Below are 20,786 nucleotides of genomic sequence, written 5' to 3'. Positions count from 1 at the left end.
TCTTGAAAAAGATATACAACTGTAGTTTATGGAGGTACAACTCTCTTGTTGTACAAGGTTGACAGGCCATGTTTGTGGTGTATTCAGGTTGGATCTCTGCAAAACCCTGTTGTCTTCCAGGGTTTATTGGTCACTGTACCAGAGTCCTACTCCAGCGGGGGCTGTGATGCCCCTGGAGCCTCCTCAGTCCTTGTAAAGGAGCCTACCTCTCTTTGGGCACTCTCCCCTTGTCCTCACTTGCCCTGCCTTGATGAAATTATACTTCCAGGAAAGGGAGGCTGCCCCAGGACTTCCCATCACCGTAAGGACTACTTACACTGGCTCTGTCTTCCCCAATACCTATGCCCATGCCTGCAGATGTTACTAATCAATCACTTATCATCAGTTAGTTTCCTGGGCCTTCGGCCCCAATCTCTCGATCTAGCAGGCACTCGGCTGCAGTCCACTGTCTGTCAGCCCCTCCCGGGCCCTGGGCTCTCTAGTCCCTGGTCTGCTCCGCTCCCAGGATCTGGCATTACTCCCAGGCCTCTCTACTCTCCCTCTGCCCTGCTCCCAGGCCTGCAGGGACTTCCTCCTCCCCTTTGTCCCTTCCTCAGATCACCAGCGTTGCTTACTCCAGGCAAGGTGTTACCCAGGAGCCCTGCTGCCGGGAGGCCCCCTCCCCGAGGCTCTCAGGGGTAGACTGCCAAACCAGCTCAGGCCCTAGATTTGAGCCCAGTCCGCCTCTGATCAAGTAACTCTCTAATTGGCCCCTGCACACCCACAAGGTGCTTCTCATGCAGCCTGCCTCCTCTTAAAATAGCAGAAGCACCAAGCCTCCTGCTACATTCATGTTAAGAAACTTTGACCCACTACAAAAATATCCAAAGGGCCTTATTTTCTGTAATCCTTTTCCTGTTTCATAGAAGAACTCTAGTGGGAGCACTGGCAGTGTGATTGCAGTGCTCAATGGAGAAACATTTTTTAACATTTTCACTAGTATCCAACATCGGAATCAGGAGATAGGAAAAATATTAAGACAGAAGTAGTAATCCGTGGGTTAAGTTAATCAGTTTAATACTCAAGTTAGGCAAGTCCATTTCTGAGTTGTGAATCAGTCATCGAGATCCAATTTTGGTCGAGTAGAGCAAATTGTAAGTATGTGGGTTTCTGGTGGTTAACCACTTTATTAACCACTGTGAATGTGGTGAGGTTATGTTTGCTTTGGTTATGACTGTTTACTCATGCTCCCATGTGGATATAATCAAATGCACTTAGCTTTGTTTTAAATTAATCAGATTGGAATGGTTCTTAAGCAATTTTCAAGATTTTTTGTGGGGGGAAGGGGTAATTTGACAGGGATTTCATATCTCTACTTGTTCCACCCTATTGTTCTTCTTTATTTCTTCCCTTTTTTGAAGGAGTCCATTTGAGATTAAATTAAAATGTGAACATTTTGAAAAGTTAATCACTGAACAAGAGAAGCCAGTTGGAATAAATAACAAAACTCATTGTATAGTGGACATCTATTCTTCAGATAGTTACCAAAAATAAATATTATTTGTCAAACAAGAAAACACTGTCTAATATGTCCTAAGGCTAAGTATTCATTTTCAGTATGTTTCCATAGTTAAGCCACTACTGTTCATAAATAATATTGGCATATCACAGGATGAGGCAATGTCTTGTGGTTACAACACAAGTCTGGAGAACTGGGTTCCCATCTCAGGTCAGTGTCTCTCTTTCTATGTCCTAACCTCCTCAAAACTCTTGTTTCCTCCTTCTATAGAATAGAAATAACAATAACTTGCTCAATTCAATGTTGTTGTTTGTGGCCCTGAGATGGAAGATATCAGAAATGCAAAGAATTCTTGTGATACTGCAGTACTTGAGAACAAATAAAAATAATTAACCACAACCTAAATACTTTTCTCTTTTTGTTCACTTTGCAAAAGTTTGTGAAATATCAGAGCTTAAACTTAATACACACAATAGAAAAGATAGTGGATATTCCTGTCTTGTAGCTTTCTTAAACAAACAAGAGACAGAGCCCAAGTTATTAGTAAATACCAAGGCTTCATTTAGGTTGAATAAAGCTGCAATCCAACAAATAAATGAGCCATCAAGTTTGAATTTATGTAGCATACGAAACACATTAAAACCATCTGACCATGACAAAGGCCATTTCTGCTGTGAATAATGAGGCCAACACACTATAATATCTGTCAGATGAGACATTAAACCCAAGGTCCTTTCTGTTTGTCTCTGGTGGCTGTCCAGGTGGAAGTTAAAGACTCTATAGCATTTTACAGAGAGTATGAAATATCTCCTGCATCCTGACAATGTTTTCCATTTCCAGAAAACAGATTGGAATGTCCAAGGCTGTGTGTGCACTAAATACTATTTGGTAAGTATGAACTACGTGCCAATGTACCTATACAAAGAAACATAGGAAAAACTCTCATTGACTCCTATGGGTGCATCTACATGAGTGAGCACATGTGTCTTGCAGCATCTCAAAGCTCTTTGAGACACTGCAAGCGGCATGTGCGGGAATGAGAAAAAGTTTCCCGCACCACAAATTTGCAGTGCGGGGGCAAAAATGGACCCCTGGAAGGGTCAAAAAAAACTGCAGCAGAAAAAAGTGGGCATGGTCCCAGACTGTGCCCTGAGGCAACTGGAGGCTTGGTCCTCCACAGAAATGTTGTGGTAGTCTGCCAGGCAGTCTCTGTGGTTGGCCCTTTCCTCAGTGCTGAAGCACACTGCCTGCAGTGACTGGGACCTGGGCTCCGTGCCAGCTAAGTAGGGGGTGGGGGGAGCTGAAGGAGTGAGGGGGACTACTGAGAGTGTGGGGGACCATGGAGGTGGCAGCTTAGGAGGGGTGGGCCCATTGGCTGCCCCTCCGCATGGTTCGAGCCCCCACCACTTGCCCCGCGGCCAGGTGCAGCCCCCCACTCACCTCCCTGCTTGGGTATACACCCTGCTTGGGCCATGCCTGGCTCCATCCCCACAACTTGGCCTGTGGGTGGATGCGGCCACTTGCTCACCTCCCTGCTTGGCTGCAGCCTCCTTACTTGGCTCCAGTCCCCCCTCTTCCCCCAGCTCAGCCTGCTTGCTCATGCGGCAGCCAGCTGCAGCTCCTCCACACACTCCCCACCCAGCTGCAACCCCCCCGCAGCTTACCAGCAACAGCAGCCGCGCTCCTGGCCTTGTGGCATAGCTCCCCTGCATGGTGGAAGGCTGCAAGGAACAGCAAGGAGGTGAGTGGGAGGGACTGCACCCAGCCATGGTGCAAGTGGGGGGCTGGAGCCATGCAGGGGGAGCAGCCAGCAGACCCACCCCTCCTCAATAGTCCCCCCACACTTCTCCAGCTCCCCTCATCCCCTACTTACCTGGCATAGAGCCCAGGTCCTAGTCGCTGTGGCCCCTGTGATAGGGGCAGTCCATGAGGTGTGCAGGGGCGCTGTGCCCTGTGGGGAACCAGGGACCCACCCCTTGTGAGCATCCCCCCCCATTGCCCCATCCACACCCACACTCCTCCCACAATCCACCCACAAACCCCACACTCCCAAAAACCCCTCACCCACATTCCTGGCCCTGTGGGGCAAGAGTGAGGGGAATGGGCTGGGGGGTAAGTTGTGCATTGAGACTGAGGGGTAAAGGCAGGGGTAGGACAGTGGCATATCAGAGCTGCTCAATGCTGCACATCCTAGTGAGCAAAGGGGGTAGGGGCAGCTCTGATTTTTCTATGACAGGGAAGCCCAAAGTCAATGCCAAACTATAGATAATTAGAATTTATTTTCATCGTTTCATAGTTGGTAGGGCTGGAAGGGACCTGAGCAGATATCAAGTCCGACCCTCTGCCATGGCAGGAAAGAGTACTGGGGTCAAACGACCCTGGTGAGGTTTTCATCCAGCCTCCTCTTAAAGACCCCCAGGGTAGGAGCCAGCACCACTTCACTTGGAAGTTGGTTCCAGATCCTAGCCGCCCTGACAGTGAAGTAGCGCCTCCTGGTGTCTAGTCTGCATCTCCCCTCTGCCAGCTTGTGACCGTTATTTCTAGTCACTCCTGGTAGTGCTCGGGGAAACAGGGACTCCCCCAATGCTTGCTGGTAGTTTGTAACAGGCCACTAGATCTCCCCTCAGCCTTCTCTTATGGAGGCTGAACAGGTTCAGGTCCCGTAGCCTCTCCTCGTAGGGCCTGCCCTGCTGACTCCTTGGACCCTCCTTTGGACCCTCTCCATGTTGTCCACATCCCTCCTGAAGAGCAGCGCCCAGAACTGGATGCAGTACTCAAACTGAGGCCTGGCCAGTGTCGCATAGAGGGGGAGGATCACCTCCTTGGACCTGCTTGAGATGCATCTGTGGGTGCATGACAAGGTATGGTTGGCCTTCCTGACCACGTCCCCACAGTGTCGGCCCATGTTCATTTTGGCATCAATAATGACTCCAAGATTCTTTTCTGCCTCTGCACTTTTGAGAAGGGAGTTCCCCAGCCTGTAGGTATTTTATTATGATGATGGAGACACTGGTAGGCTTCCAAGTTGCTTAACAATTGTAAATATATCAATAAAACATTGCCCAACTAATCCCGATCTCTCTCTCTGTCCATATATATGTATAATAGTCTTTTGTTTTAATTGTGGAGAAACATGGATTTTGGGGTATTTTCAGGAATGAATCTGGGATTTTTTTTCAGAGATTTTGCAAGTTTTAAATAGGGAACACTGGAATTCCTACTAGGGAGGCAAGTGGCAGGACCACGCTGGGGAGTGGGAGTGGTAGGACCCAGGCAGAAGAACCTGCTCAGGGCTGGCACCTGGGACCCAGCAGAGGGTGTCCTGGCCCTAAATGGCCAGGAGAACTGACACATGGTGTGATTTTGGTGAGTGTTTAAGGAATCCTGAGGCATGATTTGGTGCGCGAATGGAATACGGATGCTTGAGAGTATTTGAGGTTTGAATGGTGTGCGAGTTTACTTGGTTGGTGATCATACCTGCATGTCTGAGGCATATGAGCATTGACTGTAGCAGTGAGAGAGAGAGGGGTGACCTATTGGATTGGATTATAATTGGATACTTACCTGTAAAAGCATTATTGGATCGGGACCTCAATCATCCATTGTACTAGTAATTATCACCCTTCCCTCACTCTCAGTCTGAGACCCTCTGAGGGAAAAGACTGAGGGCCTGACTGTCACTCCAGCTTAGTGAGCCTGTGAAGGCCCGGATGCTGCTCTTTGCTGCCTCCTGGCAGGTCTGGTTATAGTGTATGGCACTTAACCTGTGTTTATAGTTCATGCTTGATGTTATGTACATTTGCTACTGTTAAGCTTGGATTTTTTTGTGATTGTGAGTTTATAACAGGGGTGGGCAAAATACAGCCCATGGGCCAGATGTGGCCCATGAGGCCATTCTATCTGGCCCGTGGGGCCCCTAAAAAATTTAGAAAATTAATATTGATCTCCCCTTGGTTCCTGTCAAAAATGACAGGAGCCAGGGGCAGTAGGACCCAGGGGAAGCCCAGAGGGCTCCCACAACAGCAGGGCCCACCCTGCCCCAACCAGGACCATGTGGCTGCACTGTGTCAGAACCTCAGGTAAGGGTGGGGAGGGCAGGAGAGGACCCTGGGCAGGGAAGGAGCATGGGGAAAGTGACCCAGGGAAAAGCTGAGTGTGGGGAAAAGCAGCTCTTCCCCCGCCTTGTGGCTGGCGCTGGCCACGGGGAGGGTGAGGGGCCACTTTTCCCACGGTCATAAGTTCATAGATTCATAGGTAGTAGGGTCGGAAGGGACCTGAGCAGATCATCGAGTCCAACCCCCTGCCATGGCAGGAAAGAGTACTGGGGTCAAATGACCCCAGCAAGGTGATTGTCTAGCCTTGTCTTAAAGACTCCCAGGGTAGGAGCCAGCACCACTTCGCTTGGAAGTTGGTTCCAGATCCTAGCAACCCTGACAGTGAAGTGGCGCCTCCTGATGTCTAATCTGAATTTATCCTCTGCCAGCTTGTGACCATTATTTCTAGTCACTCCTGGTAGTGCTCGGGGGAACAGGGACTCCCCCAAGTGCCTGCTGGTCCCCTCTGACTAGTTTATAACAGGCCACTAGATCCCCCCTCAGCCTTCTCTTGTGGAGGCTGAATAAGTTCAGGTCCCATAGCCTGTCCTCATAGGGCCTGCCCTGCCGCCTCCTGATCATGTGAGTGGCCCTCCTCTGGACTCTCTCCATGTTGTCCACATCCCTCTTGAAGTGCGGTGCCCAGAACTGGATGCAGTACTCCAGCTGCGGCCTGACCACTGCTGCATAGAGGGGGAGGATCACCTCCTTGGACCTGCTCGAGATGCATGACAAGGTAGGGTTGGCCTTCCTGACTGCATCCCCACACTGCCGGCCCATGTTCATCTTGGCATCAGTGATGACTCCAAGATCCTTTTCTGCCTCTCCACTGACAAGAAGGGAGTTCCCCAGCCTGTAAGTATGGTGCTGGTTCTTCCTCCCCAGGTGCATCACCTTGCCCTTGTTGGTGTTGAATCCCATCCTATTCTCATCTGCCCACCCCTGTAACCTGTCTAGGTCCAAGTGTAGCCTATTCCTTCCTTCTAGCATGCCCACATCCCCCCACATCTTAGTGTCATCAACACATTTGAACAGGGTGCTTTTTACCGCCTCATCCAAGTCACTTGTAACCTGCCCTGGCTGCCAGCCTGGGCCCTTTTCTGGCTCTGGGCTCCCCCATCCGGGCTGCGCCACAGCAACAGCTACAGCCCCCCGCACTTGCTGCGCTGGACAGTGTTTGCTAGCTCCACCTCTGTGCTGCCCAGCACAGAAGCTCCGGGTGGGCAGCAGCAACAAACACTGCCCAGCGCAACAGGCGTGGGAGTTGCTTTCCTCTGTGCCAAGAAACTGCTGCCGCCACATGCAGCCCCAATGATACTGGCTGCTGTTGCATGTGGCCCACTGGCAGTCAGCTGGACAGCCCTGTATTAACATAACATCTACTCATGATATCAAGATGCTCGATTTGTATATTAAAAAAGAAACCAATGCCTACCTAACTTGAATTTAATATCCTTTTACTAAGAAGGATTTTCTAAGTGTAGCCTTTTTTAGTATAAAACTGAGATGGATTTATATTAACAAATAGAATTTACACTTCCATTGACAGAAAAGGGCACCCATTGTCTCAGTTACTTAGACATTTTGGACACAGATGCCTTAACCCAGGGGCAGGCAATTATTTTGGGCAGAGGGCCACTTACTGAGTTTTGGCAAGCCATTGAGGGACACATGACGGGCAGCCCAGGACAGATTAATATTCATTGTCTACATTTTTTAGGGGCTCCGTGGGCCAGATAGAATGCGGCAGGCCGCATCTGGGCCCCGGGCCGTATTTTGCCCACCTTAACCTGAGACCATGGCACAGCAGATCATTAAAAATATACCTTTGCAATCTAGTTGTTTAATATAGTTGTCTCCGACCTCTTTGCTGACTGAACCTTTAAATAAACACAAAGGTAAAACAACAACAAATACTGAAAGTGTTTCTGCAGGGGGAACCAGTGTAAGACTCATGCTGGAGCTGAACCATTTAGACTAAGAACAAACATATGGCTTTTCACAATGAACTGACTGACTGAATCTGGGCATCTTTCTTTCTTTCTTTTCTTTTGTTAATAATGGGCCAGTTGCTCCCCCCTACAGAGGAACATATGGAAGGAAAGGAGGTCAGCTGGAAATTCTGCCATGTTTGTTCTGTATCTTCTCCACTAGATGGAGGAATTTTATACCTTGTCGAAGAGTGTGTGTTTGGGGGAGAGAGATGGGGCTTTGTGTCCTAGCTGAGGCAAAGGATGTATAAATTAGTAAGGGTAGAAGGGACCTCAAAAGATCATCTGTTCTAACCAGGGATCAAACCTGTAACTTTGGTGTTATTAGTATCATGCTCTAACCAACTATACTGAACAGCAGTTTATCTTGATCTTCTTACTGTTGCTCTCTTGAAGCCTGACTATCAGTAGTATTAGTATGAATTATGCTACCCACCCACATCTGGGATTAACACTGGAAAGGGGAGTTAATGCTGTTTAAATAACTTAAAGAAGTTTCTATGAGGAAGCCCCTAGTCCTGAGGCAGCTCTGTAAAGAATGGTTGCTCATATCTTTCAGCACATGCCATCTCCAAACTAGGGAACCCCAAACTGATAGCATAGTTGAGGGTCCCAGTGGGGGAGGGTAGGGTAAAGCAAGCTTGTCATCATTGGCGGTCCCTCAAAGTCAAGGATGACATCCTTCAAGCTTGATGAGTCCTTAGGTGACTGAAAAGCCCAATTCTGGATGCACAGGTTCTTCAGCAGTGGGGGCATGTTGTTGCATGGGGGAGTGTGATTCACAGCCCTGGGTTGGTCTCTTCCCCTTCCTCCGCTGCCATGGTTCCACCTCAGTATGAAGCTGTTAGGCCTCAAAGTGGCATGTGTCTTGGTAAACCAGGTGGTACCATGCTGAGTAGTCAGCAGCTTGCCCCTCCCAGCCATTGGTATCAATGCCTCCATGCTTGAGAGTGACCTTGAGCATGTCTTTGTACCATGTCCTTTGGCCACTCTTTGGGCATTGGCCAACAGAGAGCTGGGAGAAGAGAATCTGGCAAGGGAGGCGGTTCTCAGACATCTGGACACAGTGGCTCATCCATCAGAGTTGATTTCTCATGAACAGGGCTTCAATACTGGTGGATGCAACTTCCCAGAGGATGCTTGTGCTGGTCCAGCGGTCCTCCCATTTGATCCCCAGGATTCAACTCAAGGACTGCTGGTAAAAGCTCTCAAGGGTCTTAATGTGGCATTGGTAGATGGTCAGCTTCAGTGCAGTAAAGGAGGGTGGTCAGCATGACAACCTTATAAACCAGGACCTTTGTTGACTTCTGAAGATCTCTCTTTTCAAAGACATGTTGTCACAGCTTGAAGAAGGTGGCACTTGTGCAGTTGACCCTGTAGTTGACCTGTCGTCACAGACATTGAGCCACCTTCACAGCTGTTGGGACTGCATTTGCCCCACCACAGTTGGGGTGCAGTTGACCCACCTTCACAGCCATTGGGGTCACAGTCTTCCTTCACCTGCTCTGCCGTTGAGGACTTCTTGGATTATTCTTTGTCTGGAACCTCCCCCTCGACTTTACCACCATGGGTGGCCCTACCAGGATCATGACGTCCAGATAGCATTACTCTCAGAGTCATTGGAACATGCAAGCCTCTCTACCACAACAAGGTGATGATCCTTGGCGAGGAGCAAGCTTATACTACTACATCAACACCTCAGTCTGGCTCCACCTCATTTTACTGATATCTTCCATACAAGGGATGGGAACCATCTGTCCCAATAAGTAAAGATTAGTAGTTCATATCAGGTGGCATTTTCAAATGTGTCAAAGGGACAGGTTTTTAAAGGCATATGGGCCCCTATGCACCTATCTTCATAAAGATGCAGACAGGTGCACAGTGAGACTCCTAAAAGGACCTTGGTTTAGTGTTAGAGTTCAACTCATAGGCAAAGAAGCTAGAGGTGCTTAGTGCAAAAGCAGGGTAGAAGAATTGGAAGAAAGGCCAACTAGTCCCAGCAAACTGCAACAGCCTCTTCCCCACAGACTGTGGGGCGTGGAGGGGGTGGGAATCAGAATTGCAGCCAACAAAAATCATTGGAGACCATATTCTATCTAAACCAAAGTGAAATAGACTACTTGGGGTAGCTGAACCAAACTGAGAATTTAAGAACTGCATGATATAAAAATTGTTTCACTTGAATGATATAAGATACTATTTTAATTTAAGTAAAGTTTTTATTAAAAATACTAATAGGCATGCCACTTTAGTTGTGGGGGCACATGCTCCTCCAGCAACCAATCAGTTATTGTGGGGTCCTCCACGGCTGATTATGCTGACTGAGAAGCAGCTGCAGCACTCCTGGAAGTGGCTGCGGTGCTCCCACTCCCCAGCCAGTGCTTGCGGGGGGGGCACCAGCACTGCCCATTGCCTAAGCAGGGAGCACTGCTGTCAGGGGGTGCACCAGTGCTCTCAGGGGGTGCACATGTACCCCTGTGTACCCCCTACACATCACCACTGCTAATAGGCCAGGCTAAAGCAGCAACCTATTAATCCTTACTTTGTGTAATGGAAATGATGAACCTTGTTAGTGGCACATAGTGGATTTAAAACAGCCAGAGATGGTCAATGGAAAATTTTCCCTGTCCAGGGGACCTCTTGCATTTGGCCAGAATGAAGCATACACTCATAATTTTTAACCTGCTTTTGATACTTTTATAAATTTAGGATTAGTGGTGTCCCAGTCAGGTACATCTTTCATATGATCTGAGTTACTGGTGTGATAATTCCCTTTTACAGCCCATGTACAAGGCCACAACCTTAAACCTACAGCCTCAATTTTCCTGGATCAGCCATTCACGTTGGTCTGCCACCTTCCCAGCTAGCCCTTCAGGCTGAGCAAATATGGCTGAAAACCTTCATTTAGATCTAGCTGCCGACCCACTCACTGCCACTGGAGTGGCCAGCCAGAATCAGCTGACTTTTCACACCCTCCCATATAAACCTGCCTGACCTAGAAGAGGATGTGTTTGGGCAACAGGGTTTAACTTTTATTCAGGTTGCCATGCTGTTCTATGACTGGTGCTTCTGCCCAATCACCTGGCTGCTTGACCTGGCTTGCCCACTGACTCCATGCTTTATTTGATCCTCAGGCTTCCTGACTTGGCTTGTCCCTAGACCCAGTTAGTTCTTGGACATGCTAGGAAATTTGGTCATCACACCAGATGACAAAGCCAACATATTTAACGATTTCTTTGCCTCCATTTTCTTGAGCAGGGACTGGAACAGTCACCCCCCCTCTGGGTCCTCCTTAGGCCCCAGAGGAGGTGCACCTAGGCCAAGGGTTAGTGAGGAACTAGTTAGGGAACTTCTGGAAGGACTGGATGTATTCAAATCAGCTGGTCCGGACAATCTCCACCCTAGAGTACTGAGGAAATTGGCTCAGGTCATTGCGGGACCCCTGGCACGGCTTTACGAGCACTCATGGTGCTCTGGTGTTGTACCAGAGGACTGGAAGAGGGACAGTGTGGTTCCCATCTTCAAAAAGGGGAGGAAAAAGGACCTGGGAAACTATAGGCCAGTTAGTCTTACCTCAATCCTGGGCAAGCTTTTTGAGAAAATTATTCTGGCACATATCCACGAGGGGCTAGCAGGGAAGATTATGCTTAGAGGCAATCAACATGGGTTCATTAGCAGCAGGTCCTGTCAGACCAACCTGGTGGCCTTCTATGACCAGACCACCAAATCCTTAGATGCAGAGGTAGCAGTGGATATAGTCTTCCTGGATTTTCGGAAGGCCTTTGACACTCTCTCACCCTGTTCTCATTCAGAAACTGGAGGACTGTGGTGTCGACACCCACACAGTCAAATGGGTCGCCAACTGGCTGGAGGGTCGCACCCAGAGAGTGGTGGTTGATGGGTCATTTTCAGCCTGGAGGGATGTGGGCAGTGGGGTTCCGCAGGGCTCGGTCCTCAGGCCCACACCGTTCAACATCTTCATGGGTGACTTGGATGAAGGGGTAAAAAACACCCTGTTCAAATTTGCTGATGACACTAAGATGTGGGGGGATGTGGGCATGCTAGAAGGGAGAAATAGGCTACAATCAGACCTAGACAGGTTACAGGGGTGGGCAGATGAGAATAGGATGGGATTCAACACCAACAAGGGCAAGGTGATGCACCTGGGGAGGAAGAACTAGCACCATACCAACAGGCTGGTGAACTCCCTTCTCGTCCGTACAGAGGCTGAAAAGGATCTTGGAGTCATCATTGATGCCAAGATGAACATGGGCCGGCAGTGTAGGGATGCAGTCAGGAAGGCCAACCACACCTTGTCACACATCCACAGATGCATCTCAAGCAGGTCCAAGGAGGTGATCCTTCCCTTCTATGCAGCACTGTTCAGGCTGCAGCTGGAGTACTGTGTCCAGTTCTGGGCAATGCACTTCAAGAGGGATGTGGACAGCATGGAGAGGGTCCAGAGGAGGGCCACTCACATGATCAGGGGGCAGCAGGGCAGACCCTATGAGGAGAGACTATGGGATCTGAACCTGTTCATCATCCACAAGAGACAGCTGGGGGGGAATCTAGTGGCCTGTTACAAACTAGTCAGGGAGGACCAGCAGGCATTGGGGGAGTCCCTGTTCCCCCGTGCACTACCAGGAGTGACCAGGAATAATGGTCACAAGCTGGCAGAGAGTAGATTTAGGCTAGATATCAGGAGATGCTACTTCACGGTCAGGGTGGCTAGGGTCTGGAACCAACTTCCAAGCAAAGTGGTGCTGGCTTCTACCCTGGGGGTCTTTAAGAGGAGGCTAGACAAACACCTTGCTGGGGTCATTTGACCCCAGTACTCTTTCCTGCAATGGCAGGAGGTCAGACTTGATGATCTGCTCAGGTCCCTTCCGACCCTAGAAACTATGAAACTGTCATGTGTGAAGAAAACTAAAAGCACACATCAACACATATAGGTATTTAGAATTTATTTTATCATGATGATAGAGACACTGGTAGGCTTCCACACTGCTTTAACATTGTGAATATACCATTAAAGTATTGCCGAACTGATTGCGCTCTCTCTCTCTCAATATATGCACGTGTGTGTGTGTATAGAGTGGCCTGTTTTGTTAATTGTGGAAAAACATGGATTTTGGGGTATTTTTAAAAAATGGATTTGGGATGCTGCTGCAGCAGTTCAGCTGGCACAAGGGGTAGTGTCTCCAGGTACCCAGTGGCCGAGTCTGAGAAGCTCTGGAGAGCAAGTAGCCCTGAGCTGCTTGCCAGGGAACCTTTTGGTATGGCTGGGGCCAGGACAGGGCACCTTTTTTTACTGCTAGGGACAGCACAGTTGCTGACCCCAGGCTCTAGCTCCCCTTAGCTGCAGATCTGGGAGGAGCCAGGCAGGGTTATTTTGCCCCAAGTGGCACAATTTGCTCCACAACAAAGTGCATGTCTGAGCATGTGTGCTGAGGCAAAAAGCCCCAGCTCAAATTTGCATGGCTTCTATTTGAGCTATTGCAAGCGCATGTGCTTGCATGTGTGGATGCGCCCATACTGTTTACGGTATGGAGTCTATGATATGTAGCTGAGCTGTTCCAGTGCCATGCAGGAGAGAGTAGTGGTACACCCCCCGCCCAATTCATTACAGCATATTTGCAAAGGCAAAGTAATTTGAAGGCCAAATCAGTGGCACAGATGTTAAGTCAAGAAAGTATCCTCTGTGAACTCTGACCTGCAGAAAAGTTCTCATGACACCAAGGTTTGTAGTTTATTTTACCTAACTGAGCTGTTCTCTGCTCATTTTGCATGGCTTGAAAAGCAGAGCAAAGAAAAAGAGGTGCAAAGACATTAAATGACAGCATACAGAAGTAATTAACAGGGGCATTTGAAGGGAAAGCAGGGCCGGACCATTAGCCCCTGCTAAAATCCACTGGAGTTGATGAATTATTTTAATGGGACAGAATGACAAAAAAGGGACTGTTCCGCTCAAACAGGGACAGCTGGTACCTTTGACAAGGATGCATTGCTGTCTTGTTAAGTTTGCCAGCCAGCAAGACTGAAATAATAGCATCAAGAGAGGTGTGAACATTCCCCATTCACCTTAATTGGGTCTTAATATAGAGTCTAATTATGACCACATATGAATTAACTCTTTCATGGCTGAATCAACTGCCAATCAATATGCATGCAACATATTTAGGACAAGGCCTTTTTTTATTCTGTGCATGACATTGTGTGTTACAGCTGCTGCGTGGGCATAAATTTTGCAGGTGATGGCATTTGCTTCTTTTGCTGTCACAGGAGTTTCATCTTTGGACAGAATTTAAATCAGAGACCAAGCTGCAATTTTCTCAAAAGCAGAACTTTTCAGTTTGTGCGTTGGGGGGTGGGGGGGTGAGGAGCAACCTCTTTGGTATTTGCAAAGCCATATGGCAGCCCTCCAGTACATTCTGTACCTTCACAGAAGTCTGCCCTTGCTGTGAACCATACTGCAGAGCCACAGCTGCCGCCAAGGAACTGGAGTCAGCCTGGTTCCTGGAGTCCAGCAGGCCTGTTTCAGAATTCTGCCGTACAGAACCAGCATCACTAAGGAAAGAAGATAATGGAGATATGGGCACCTACCACATGTATCAAACCATCTGCCAGGATTCAAAGCACGCCAGGTGGGATTAGAGGATTTAGACAACTAATTATAGAATTTACTTTCCTATAAAGTGTTGTGTGTGTGTGAAAGAGAGGAGGATTAAGTTAATTGGAGAAATCTCTGGCAGTTATTTGAAAGGTTGTTGTAAAATGATTATTTAATCTTGCATCTCAACTGCTTCAGAGACTACTATTGCTTACACTTAAAAAACAGCAGCAGAGGACAGGGCGGTTTACAGGAACAGGAGCAATGCCGCCAAACATTTACTTGCAGGTCACAATACCAAGTCCTGCCCATGATGCAGAGCACTTACCAGTTGACGATCTTTTGTGGGATGTGTCCTGGGTAATTGGTTATAGTCCACTGATAAAACCATATAGGACTGAGTGTGCTTCCATTTAAATTAATAGCTAATGATTGAGAGTTAATTAGCCACATTTCAACCATAAGGGGCAAGCTTGTTGGTTATCTTGGCTTAGAAACCAAGCAAAGAATAGGGTCTGAAAACTCATATCTTGGCAGCCTCTCCAGTTTGGGGTTGAGAGAGCACCATCATGGCAGTACTGGGAAACTTGTATTGTCCATTTTTGGTAGACAAATAGAAGATGTGGTCAGTAGGTTCCAAACCCCGTACCTTTCATCAGCATTAAAAATGGAGGTGGGTGAAGCAACAAGGAATAAAAAGAAACCCAACCCCTCTCTCAGCCTTACAGTCAAAACAGCTTTGATCAATGGATCTATTTTCAGAACCACTTTATTTTGTTAGTTGTTTTCTAACAAATAAAGAATTGCTCTGCAGTTTCTTTCCAAAGCTGGGATTCAGCTTCGTAGAGCAAAATGAAAAGCTAATTTTCCTGAAGTTTAGCATATTTGTGTAAGCATGTCAGGTGAAATAAATGACATTGATATTCAGTGTATAGATAGGTGGCACCAGCTCCCAAACTCTATCTCTTTTTCATCTTACTGGAACATTAACTTATGCTCCTGAGGGCTATGCAGCATGCAAAGAGAGAGCACAGACTTCAAGATAATTTATCATAGCTCTCCCTCCTGTGTATCACTCTCCTGCCCCAAACTTTTCCATATCAGAAAAATAATAGAAATCATTTACTTTTGCCTTAGCTGTTCCAAACTAAACTCATTTAAGGTTTTATTCAAAGCAAGTGTTTACTTCCTTAAAATTGACTTTACACTTAGGGTCTTCTTGTTGCTAACCTTGTATTTTCATGCTATGGGGATGACTTGGGATCTTTCTGTAATAATAAAGGGCACAGGAATTTTAATAGATGGCCAGGTGAATATCTTTGTAGTAGCAACAGAAAAATATCTCCCAGCCAAAAATGCATTTAAATCAGCAAACCTTTATTTCAACAAGTTCAATAATTCAGGGGAAGGGCAGCCTCTAGGTTGTCATCCCTCTGGGGCTCCTTCTTTACTATTCATTTGTATGTTATCTAGTAAAATGAAGCCCATTAGTGATCCCAAGAACCACTTTAATAAGTATGATTATCAATAATAATGCAAATAGAATAAAAATCAGAGTTTAAGGATATCAGATACTATGTCATGCTATCTGTCTTGTAATAGAAATCCATAATAGTGATGAAAATTATAGTGCTTTGTCCTTTGATAGGACACTATAAATTGATATATTAAAGACCACATTTTACAGACGGGGAAACTGAGGCAGGGAATAATTCCATGCCTTGCATAAAGTCACAGTGCAAGTCTGCTGGGAAGTGAGCCCAGTCCTGACTTCCTTACTACAGTTTCCTTTTTGACCTGCCCTTAACCAGGCAAGAATCTTGTTTTTATGGCAAATGCCCACAGAGTTCAGTCATAGCTATCTGGAGATGGCAGTGCACACAGGTATAAAAAAGGTTAGTTCTGATTCTGATATATTATATATTTTTATTAATGGGGTTTTTTTTATCTGTACCATGAGCTGTAGAAAACAAGTTCCCTGTCACCCTCCCCAGATGAAGGCCGCTGAATAGAAATAAGGAAGAGCAGGGCCAAAACCAGCTGCTGTTTCTGAAGACATGCTCAAGCACCACATTTAATCCTACAGAAAAGGAACTGCAAAGCAGGAGTAACTGCCCAACATGAGACAAGGTCTTCTTCCTTTGAAGTGTCAGGCTTCAGGTAACACACCTTCCCTACCCCTACCCTATCCAAGGGCTCCAGGTAACACACCTTCCCCTCCCCTATCTACAAGCTAACCGCAGAACTGTCTAGTGGCAACACCCTAGATAATCTGACACTTCCACGATGTCAGACTCAAAGCAGGTATGGCAAAGGTCTTGCTATTCAGGATTAAAGTCTCTGATATACTGTGGGTGTCCACCCCCACTCCTCTGTGCGCCTCATCCTCTTTCTCTATCCCAGCTCTAAGGAAGAAAAAGTAGCTCAGACCAAGGAAGTCAGATGCCTGGTGTAAATTCAGAGATTCATAAAACCATAGAAAAATAGGGCTAGAAGGAATCTTGGGTGGTCATCTATTGCAACTCCCTACTCAAGACAGAATCATCCCTGTTTAAACCATTCTAGACAAGCATTTGCTTAACCTTAAAAGCTTTCAACAGTCTCTTGAGGTAATCAATTCCAACCACCCTCAGAGTTAGAACATCCTTCCTAATACCCCCTGTAAATTTCACTTGATGCAGTTTCAGTCCATCACTTCTTGGCCATAGAGAAGTCTATCACCATCCTCTTTATAACCACCCTTTAAGTAGTGTATTTACTCAAATCTAAGATGACCCTGAATTTAAGAGAACCCCCAATTTTCCGTAGACATGGAAAATTATAAATTTGTTATAATTCCATGTCTAGAATCTAGTTATTTGAGGGTCCTCTTAAAGTCATCCCTCTACCATTACCACAGGGAGACAGTGGAAAGAAAAGCAGTGGCTGGGGAGCAGGCAGCCTGTCCCATGCCCCTTACCCTCACTTTGCCACTTGTCCCCTGTACCTACCCCTTCCCCCCAGCTCCCCTTGTGCCTTTCTCCTTGTGCCTGCCCCTTCTTCCTTACCTTTGCAGCTGCTCTTTTTCTGTTTCTCCTGGGGTTATGGAGCACCCAGCCGGGCCACACAATAACAGTGGCTCTAGCTTCACCCTGCAGCCCCAGTCACTATTGGCGCTGGAGCCACACCAGCTCCCACACCACTCCATGTGGCCCTTCCCCATGCTCCCCCTGCTCTAAACATCCCTTTCCCTGTACCCCCCTGTCACAGGGCATTGAAGTGCCCTGTTCCTAGAAAGAGGGACAGGTGCCGGTTGCCAGGGCAACCGTAGTTTGGTCAGCTGACCAGAAGGGGGCAGGGCCTGGCCTATGTAAACAAACCAGGCTGAGGCCAGAGTTAGTTCCCCTCTGGCAGCTGAGGAAGTAGGAGCTCTGTTGGAGCAAGCAGAGGAGAGTAGTTTGATGGCCTGAACAGCTTCCGTGTGAGGAGACTGGGTGGAGGAAGCCCTGGTAGGGATTTGGGAGGATAAACTACCCGATGGCTTAGAGTGTATGTTTTAGTCAGGAGGCTTAGCTTTGAGTTGGAGCAGATTGGCTCATGTTATTGCATTCTGTTGTGTGTTGTTACACCGGAGGACCGGGTGAGGCTATAAGGGGTTGGAGGAGGCCTCAGTGGGGCTCCACAGTGGTGTGGAGACCCGGGTGCCAGAGAGGGCACAGCATTGAGGGGGCACAGGGGATTGGGGGCCAGGTAAGGCTGAGGCTGCCTGAGCCTCAGGAGTTGTAGATCCGCGGAGGGGATTTAGGGGCCAGGCATGGCTATGGCCACCTGAGCCCCAAGCGCGGAGAAGGCCCCAGTGCGGGCGGAGCCCAAGGCGGGCGAATGGGAGAGAAGGCCTGGGAACATCTGTGAGGATGCAGGCCATCTGAGAAAGTGACTAGACAACGTCTGGGACATCTGCGAGGCTTGGGGCATGGTATTGGGGTGGTAGGAGACACGCGTAAGCCTTGAGGCGGGAGTGCACAGAGTCACTGTAGATGGGGCACAGACTGGAGTATGTCAGGGTACCGTGTCAAGGAGGATAAAAGGCAGCCTCCCTTAATAATCTTATCATCAAAGATGTGGTGGGTGAGATCGAGGGTGCATTAACACCTACTTGGCATGGTAGGGGGGGCGCTAGGAGAGATCACGGCCACTTGTAGGACCCTGTCCCGTGACACCCCCATACCACTTATCCCTTCCCCACACCCTTTCCTGCACCCTATGCATCCCTTCCCCCACACTCCGCTCACTCTGCACATCCCTTTACTCCCTGCCACCCCTTCCCATGTGTTCCCCCCTGCACTGTGCGCTCCTCACTCCATTATCCGATTCCCCATGCCCTTTCCCTTCACTCCTCTTTTTCCATTCACCCCCTTCCCTGCAATTCCCCTGCTGCCCTTTTCACCATGCTCCCCCTTGTACCATGCACCCCTTCCCTGTGTTCACCCTGCATCCCTTACCTGCTACATGGGCCACCCTGGCCTGGTCCTGAGCTGCAGCAGCTGCTTGCCTGGCCCATACTTAAATCTAAGAAGTTCCCCTATGCTAAATGGAGGGGGAAAAAAACCCCTTGTCTTATATTTGAATAAATACAGTATTTGAAGACTGTTATCAAATCCCCTCTCAGTTCTCTCTTCTCCAATCTAAGCAATCCCAGATCTTCAAACCTGTTTTCATAGGTCATGTTTCCCTGACCTCTAATCATTTCAGTTGTTCTCTGCTGGCTTCTTTCTATGTCTGTCTTGACATGTGGTGCCAAAACCTGGACACTTCAGCACTGGTAAGCTATTGAAAAATTAATTCCCCTGATTTGCAAGTGACACTCCTGCTAATGCAACCCAGTATGATTTGAGGGTTTTTTTGCAGAAAGAATAGCCATCTGTTGCACACAAGTAGCTCTATGTACAGTGCTGATCGGGTGTAAAGTCTCAGTCTTCATCATCAACGGGTTTTTTTGCATCTACCTGACTGCTATAAAAATGGCTACACTAAATGCAAGCATATGCTGAAGCATATACTGGGATAAAAAGTTAACTGAAGCTTACTCTGGTTTACATTGGTCCAGTTTGTCTACTCTACAGTAAAGATCTGCACCAGAGCAGGTACAATGTCATATAGTGCTGTAGAGTGCTGCATAGCAGGGGTTCCCATCCTTTTTGTGCTGAGGACCAGCAAGCTGCGGACTGGAAGTGACTGCAGACCAGCAAGCTGTGGACCAGCAGTGACCAGTAGGGCTGTGCGAATCTTCAGTCCCTGATTTTCAATTTGGCAGAGATTCAGCCCGATTCATTGGCTGAATCTCTGAATCCAAATCAAATCAGGAAACTACTGGTCCACTTCTGAGTCTGCCGTGGAGTGCGCACGGGGACTCCCCATGCCTTCCTGGCTCAGCAACTGGTACCTCCTTGGTTTGGGGAGCACCTGGGGTACTCACTTGGCTGATCGCTGAGTCAGAGGGTGCAGGGGGGAGAAGGGGCACCCCACTGTGTTCAGCAACAGACCTGGAAGTGGACCAGAAGTGCTTCCAGGTTTGCCGCTGAACACATGGGCCCCACCCTCACAATCCTGTGGGACGCTCCATCCGCTCCAACATTGCAGCATTCACAAGCTGTGTCTGGTACCTTGAGATATGTAGAAAAAACATTTAAAGCTGTGTCTATGGCCAAATCGCTGATTCTCCAAATCACCGTTGAATCTTCAGATTTGGATTCGGCCAAATCAAATTGTGGACAGTGATCCAAATCAACGAATTGAATCGCTGTCCCTAATTCAGGCCAAATCTGAATAAAATATGGCCTGTCTCACTCACCCCTAGTGACCAGCATACTACGGGCAGATAGCCAACCCTTTTTATACTCGGCATAAAAAAGTGTTGGCTACAGGTCTGCAGTATGCCCGTCACTTCCAGTCCATGGTTTGCTGGTCCACTGTCACTTTTGGTCCTGTACCCAGCCCTCCTGCAGACCAGCAGCCAACCCTTTGAGGCCCGGCACTGGGTCATAGTCCAGGGGTTAGGAACCTCTGCTGCAGAGTAAGGTGTAAAATCTCCAGGCCTTGATCATAGTTACAGGAGTCTTGGTGTTTTGGGCCATGGATACTGAAGTGCTCACCCCAGCCTCCTTTAACCACCTTTGACTTTTCTAATTATCTCCTGATAATAGAGCATTATTACCTTATACTCAAGTACACCTTGGATTAGCAAAAGACTTGGAACAAAAACAAACCTCACTTTTTTCCAGCCTTCATGCAGAACTGGAGTGGACACAATGTGGCCTGTGGACCAGATGCGGCTCACCAGGCCATTCTATCCAGCCTGCGGGGCCCCTAAAAAAAATTTAGAAAATTAATATTTATCTGCTCCTGGATGCCTGATGTGTGGCCCTTGATGGCTTGCCAAAACTCTGTAAGCAGCCCTCCACCCAAAATAATTGCCTGCCCCTACTTTGTCAGCTTTGCATTCCCTCTAATCAGTAGCTCTGCTATTTGGTAAACATGTTTGGCTCATACATATGAAAAAACATGCATGGAATTTTTTTTCTTCTGGGGAAGGAAAGAGAGGAAATCTCTTATGA

This window comes from Crocodylus siamensis, chromosome 2, assembly GCF_052110815.1.
Source record: "Crocodylus siamensis isolate JL-2025a chromosome 2, ASM5211081v1, whole genome shotgun sequence".
Classification (NCBI taxonomy): domain Eukaryota; kingdom Metazoa; phylum Chordata; order Crocodylia; family Crocodylidae; genus Crocodylus; species Crocodylus siamensis.
This window is presented reverse-complemented; position numbering follows the sequence as displayed.